This window comes from Pinus tabuliformis, chromosome 7, assembly GCF_031772625.1.
Source record: "Pinus tabuliformis cultivar Carrire ecotype Pingquan chromosome 7, CPIR1, whole genome shotgun sequence".
Lineage (NCBI taxonomy): Eukaryota > Viridiplantae > Streptophyta > Pinopsida > Pinales > Pinaceae > Pinus > Pinus tabuliformis.
In genome coordinates, this window is record NC_142293.1 from 290,499,471 (window position 1) to 290,505,499 (window position 6,029).

At 41.0% G+C, this 6,029-nt stretch overlaps 1 non-coding gene across 1 annotated transcript; it reads right to left on the reverse strand.

The window, feature by feature from the left end:
• Nucleotides 1-3,723: 3,723 nt before the first annotated feature.
• On the reverse strand, nucleotides 3,724-3,795 carry TRNAK-UUU (transfer RNA lysine (anticodon UUU)). Its single transcript has one exon. It is a non-coding gene; the product is annotated as a tRNA-Lys (tRNA).
• Between the last annotated feature and the right edge of the window lie 2,234 nt (nucleotides 3,796-6,029).

Consider the following 6,029-nt stretch of genomic DNA (forward strand, 5'->3'; position numbering starts at 1 on the left):
GTAATGACTCCTATCTTTAAATTCAGGCATGAGGAAGGCAAAATCCTCACTGAAAAAGATTTGAGGAACAGACATGGCTGCAATATCATCACCAGGGTATACAATGAGGTAACCGACTGCGTAAGGGACATGCATATCATTGACAAGAACAGTCTCTGTATCCACCACAATGAAAGGTTTCATGTCCTTACACCTAGCTGGGAGTACCGTTACATAATTGGGATAATGAGCTTTCCTCACCATAGGTTTCACTGCTTGTGGTTCTCCACCTACTACGCCGAATGTAATTAATTCCCTAAGTCGGAAATTACTTTCCTCCTCGCTAATAATGATCTCCTTGTTCGGTATCCCCTTCGTATAATAGATGCGAAGGAATAACCATGAGAGAACTTCCTTTTCATAATCCTCAGCAGCTCGCATTACCACCTGCATTATACTATTAAAGACATCCATGTTAGGACCAATATCACCTTGAGAACCCGTCAACGAAATAGCTGTTTTAGTGACGGTAAATGATAATTCCCCTGTAGGGAGTATAATCACATAACCAATGGTAAATTTCCCATTGTTAAACCTAGCTTTATAAGCATACTTAATTAATAGTCACATGATAGCCAATGAAATAAGTTCAACCTCCGTGCATCGCACATATGGTGGCTTAAACGTGAGTTTAACTATCCTCAATCCTTCATATGGATCCTGACAGACTTCAAAGTCTATTAAATGTCTTAACCTAATAATATATTCGTTGAATAAATTTGTCATGTTATTACCATCATACTAACCGTGAAGACTATAGTTGTACCCTAGATACTCCCAGCTCTTGAGAGCTAAATGAAAGTCATTCCACTTCTCTGCATGATGCATCCCGCCTACTATAAGCACATATGCCTTGTAACATGCAATAGTTTCCTCTACTCTTTTCTCCCATTTTGCTCCCATTTTATCCTCAGGCACCATAGCTATTAATATCTCTCTAAGAACCTTCTCGGGAATATGCTCCTTCCCCCAGTCAGTACACAAACGAAATGATTCATTAACCAAATTCTGCATTATAAATAAATTGATAATCCGAAGTGGAGGATCCATTTCCATAAACACTTTGGTATAAATAGGGGAAACCTCTGCTGCGGAATCAGGTGTGGTGATGAAATTATCGTGTACCGTATATACAAGAGCATTAATAACACTCAAACGCTCCACCACTTTCATCGCAATAAATGCATCTTTCTGATGTATAAAGTTTACGTAGGTAGCTAGTAAAGTCTTGCGCTTATCCCTATCATACGTAGGCACTCTGAGAGTCATCCGACATTTCTTATCTGATTGCCTATCATATACCATAATTTGAACAGGCTCACTACGCATATAATCTTGTACGGTGGTAAATAACGGTATTCTATACTTCACTGGTTGATCCGAGAATGCACAGAACCACCCAATGAGGTTCATTAGCCTCATTAAATTAACTATATCAGGATATTTCTCTACCCAAAAGTCACGACAAAGGCGAGCAATGTGGTAGGATTCCTTCATATTGAACAATGACCCAAAACACTCACGAATATCACCAGCCATTGTTATCACATTCTTCCCATAGATCAAAGGCATAAAGAGTCGTTTAACAAGCTTTCTTGTTAAACGAGACTCTACGATAGCAAACTTATAACTATGAAGATCCAAATTTTTCCGAAAGAAGAAACGAAGTTCCTCTCTCAAATACACATACAAATCCTGTATTTCCCTTGAAGGAGACGGAAGAAGATTCGTGAGCCTAGCCATTTGTTGGTTAAGCAACAGGTAACTCATGATTTGATAAGCAGATGCAGAAGCATCTTGAGTCACTGGAACCCCATTCCAATCACGAAAGCTATCGAGGGCACCCACTCTTCTGTTACACAGAATAAGGGCAATGAACTGAAATGGGTCACTCGCTGACTGTGCGAAGTCAATAAACTTCTTGTCTGATGATTCTATCAGTGCCTCCTGGTGCTTGCTACACCAGCTAATAGATTGGTCTATAGAGACGAACTTCTGATATTTGAAGGCAGCAGCACTGGCTACTCGCGTTCTGAGCTGCTGCTCCTCTTCTGAAGCACTGGCTACTCGCGTTCTGAGAGAAGCCTCCCCTTCTGATGCAAATAATATTAAACTTCGAGCCAAATCTCTCTCGTGAAAATGCAATACACCGGCACGGTAGATTCTACCGCGGAAGTCCATGAACGCCGGCAAATAAAATCTATAGCCCTCGTATGCATGAGCAAGAGTTAATACAAAATCCTCATAGCGAGCTCGCTGCACCCGCTTAACGAATTCCATCATGAGCTTCTCAAAGCTTATCACTGCCTTAATTCCTTCGTAATTATTATAGTAACTAAACCTCAATAGGTTAGAAGCCTCTTGTAGATTCACCCTCGCTAGACCTCTCCTCACAAGAAGACCCACTTCTTCTAAGGTATCACGATTGCTCCGAATAAACTCCAATACATGACTATTGACCTTAAAGCATTGTGACTGCATTCTATTTAATACATCGCACATCTGCTGTGGATAATGCAATTTAATATAGAAATGGGTAAGGCTCTTAGAAGAGAAGATACGAAATCGATTATACATGTCTCCTGAGAGTCCACTTAAGTACCCACCTTCAATATCCTCTAAAGTTGAAGGGTTAGCTACCTTAGAATTCCAAAGCAACGGCTCGCAAACCATGGGCAGATTGAATTTGATTGGAAGAATAGTGGGATCAAAGTTACACATAGCAAAGCATTTTGAAGGTTTAAACCTACCCTTACTATTCGAAACAGGGAAGTCATCCGTATAGCTCAATGTGGTGTCAAGAGTAATTAATTGTCGCTCAACTAATAGTTCAACCAAGCTAGCCCCAATAGCATAATGACTCCTAGTAACTTTGCGCTTTGTCTCTTTTTTATTCTTTGCAGCTTTCGGATTCGGCATTCCCAGATGATAAGCTTGAACTCGTACTGCAGACTCAAGCTGTTGGATCAAAGTAGAGACCCTAACGAGAGGTAAACTCTGGACACAGTTGAACACCACCCCTAGTACATAAATCATGATAGCCTCTGATGTATAGTTCCCAAAATTTTCAATATAAATTAAATCCTTTTCGGACAGGTTACACATCTTAGTTAGATACAACTTAGCAGTAATCATATATGTACCTATTAAGCGTTTGATTAACAACAGAACACTTCGGAACAAAGACTCCTCATCATAACCAAAAGAGAGATTCTCTATCTCTCTCTGTAAATCGACCAAATCTTCATAAGAGATCCCTTTAACAACTCTTGATTTGTTAAAAATCAACAATTTTATTACTTCATCGTGATAGAGACTAACCTTAGAGGCTTGATAACTAGAGCCAAACTCCTCTATAAGTTTGTATAAATTATTCCAGAACGCCGACTCAATAGACCCCGAAGCACCACCACTAAGACCCCTCGAATAAATGTTAAAACCACAATGACTACCCCAATAATTATTCAAATCACAATGACTACCCCAATAATTATTCAAACCACAATGACTACCCCAATAATTGTTCAAACGACCACAATTGCAACCAGAAGTTAACCATAAGTTTAAGGCCATTCCGAATCTAGGCCCCAAGTTTATAGCCTTTGGGGGCTTTTGCACAAGGCGAATGTTAGACATTTTTTAAGTATTTCTTTTATGCTGGGTCATCCACGTTCGTGTGGCAGCTGGGCATAGCAGGACTCGAACCTGCGACCATTAGGTTAAAAGCCCAATGCTCTACCGCTGAGCTACATGCCCCGAATGATTCTGATAAGACCTGAGCCTGTGGCACCAACACTTGAGCCTTCGGCCTGAACACCTGAGCCTTCGACCTGAACACCTGATTCTGAGAACACCTTCGGTGATGGCTGTCCCATCCTATATGATGGGAACCTTACACCTCCGGCGGTGGAAATCCAATCATATAGGGTGGGAACCTTAAATACCCTAAAGGGTGCACATTATCTCGGTTTTGAGCTTTGATTTTCTTAATGTATTTCGGAATCTGAGGCGGAGGTGGTCTGTTTCATTCCCAAAGGCCTAGGAATCCCTTGACCATTTTTGGCAGGATACATGGTAAAACCTGAGGGAAAAGTATTAGTTTAGGGCCTAGTGATCTGGATTTGTATTATGGTAAAGCTTGAGAGACTGGTCTCGATTTAGGGCCTAGTGATCTAGGATTGGATCGTGGTAAAGCTTGAGAGACAAGGAGATGGAAAATTCCTCAAGGATAGTGATGCACTCCGAATGGATTTTCAAGTTCGGTTCGGTTGTAATTGGAGCACTGGTATTGGTGTGAACATGGTTTAGTGAGGTTGGAGGTGGTTTAACCTCTGGATTCTCTTGGTTGTTCTTGGATTGGTTTTTCTATGAGATCCCACATTCGTGCTTGGAATATAGCACGGGGGTGACTAGCTGAAAGAGAGATTTGGTTCAACCATGTCTATGGTCGGGTAGTACGTTGAAGTCATGAATCTGGTTAGATTTTCCTATGATTAATAAAAGCTAAGTTCTCTTAATTTTGCACTTGTTTATATGTGGATTTAATGGTTGTCATATCTCTAATATTTGTATGGTTTTTTATTGGTTATATGACTGGTTCATGTCATGCTTATTTCATGTATTTACTTGTAATTATTAAATGGAATGATGCAATACCTAATTGATGTTTTAACACTTTAATGGAGAAGGAGGTGATCCTTCTGGTTATGTTTCATAAGTTCTTTCAGTAATTTATGATTTGTCTTGTATCCTAGACCTATTGTTGCATTGATGTCAAGTGTTTGAAAAAATGTGAGTCCTGGTTGGGGATGCTCAATCCTAATCCTGAGGTTGAATTCTGATTTGTTTATCTTGTCATCATGTCTTTGATGGATTTTGGAGGTTGTAACAAGTTCTAGTTAGAGGCCTAGATTCTGGGCTAGAAAAGTGGCTCAAATCCCAAGGATGTTGGCATAGGTCTACTGAAAAGAGTCCAGGGATGCTAGCACATAGGCCTATGAGAGCGACTTTGGCTTTTAGACGATGTCATGCCTATAACGTGAGAGAGAACAGGGGTTAAAAGGCTTAAACATTAGTGGGACTCAGGGATATGACATCTAAGTGGCTCACATGTCTCCGAGGGGTGTTGTTGCTGATGTGGATAGGTTTGTTTCATATGTTCCTTCGATTCCATTTCCTTTAAGTCACCAAGGAAGTTTAATCCCTATAGTAGCCTCTCTTGTCGCATGTTTACCCTTGTTGGCCAGTTGCTTTGGTTGACCTGGGGGAGGGGGGGGGATTGTGCCTCGTTGGAGTTTTGAGGTGGACTAAGAATTAATTCTCAGTATGGAGAAATAGTTAGGGGCCCATTATCATGGTTAATGTAGTGGCAGGGACCAATTCAGACACGACAGCAAAATGGAAGAGCCATGTTGAGGTACACTCGCGTAATATAAATGTAGGACAAAGTGGCAACATCGATCAAGGGAAGTAGAAGAACAAAACCCATAAGCTCAGATCAACAATGCAGGGGAAGCAACATAGTTGAAAGTGATCTAATTGGAAAATCTTTGTGTGAGTGCATTGTTGTGTAAGGCTGAGTAAGAGCTTGTTCTACACAGAGAGGCCAAGAGTTCCTAAGCAAAGGTAAGAGACCCCGAGAGCAGCGTTGTTGTGTGAAAGGCAAAAGTCACATGTGCGTTGTGTGATCAAGCCTGAAGTCTCCTATGCTAAGTGAGCAAGGTCGTAGTTGTCTATGCTATGTGAGAAAGGCTGAAAGTGCCTGTGCTACAAGAAAGGTTGAAGGTGCATGTGCAGAGAAAGAAGATCGAGAGTTGAGCCTCTGTTGTGGAGAGAAAGAGGCCAACAGCTGAGTGTGTTATGTTCAAGAGCAAAGAACAGAGAGTTGCATGGACTGTGATCAATGAATGATGTTGAGAAGATCATTGTGTTGTTGCAGAGCAAGTAGAGGTGTAGAGAGTGTTGCGTGGGGCAAGGGCTGTGAAGAATAG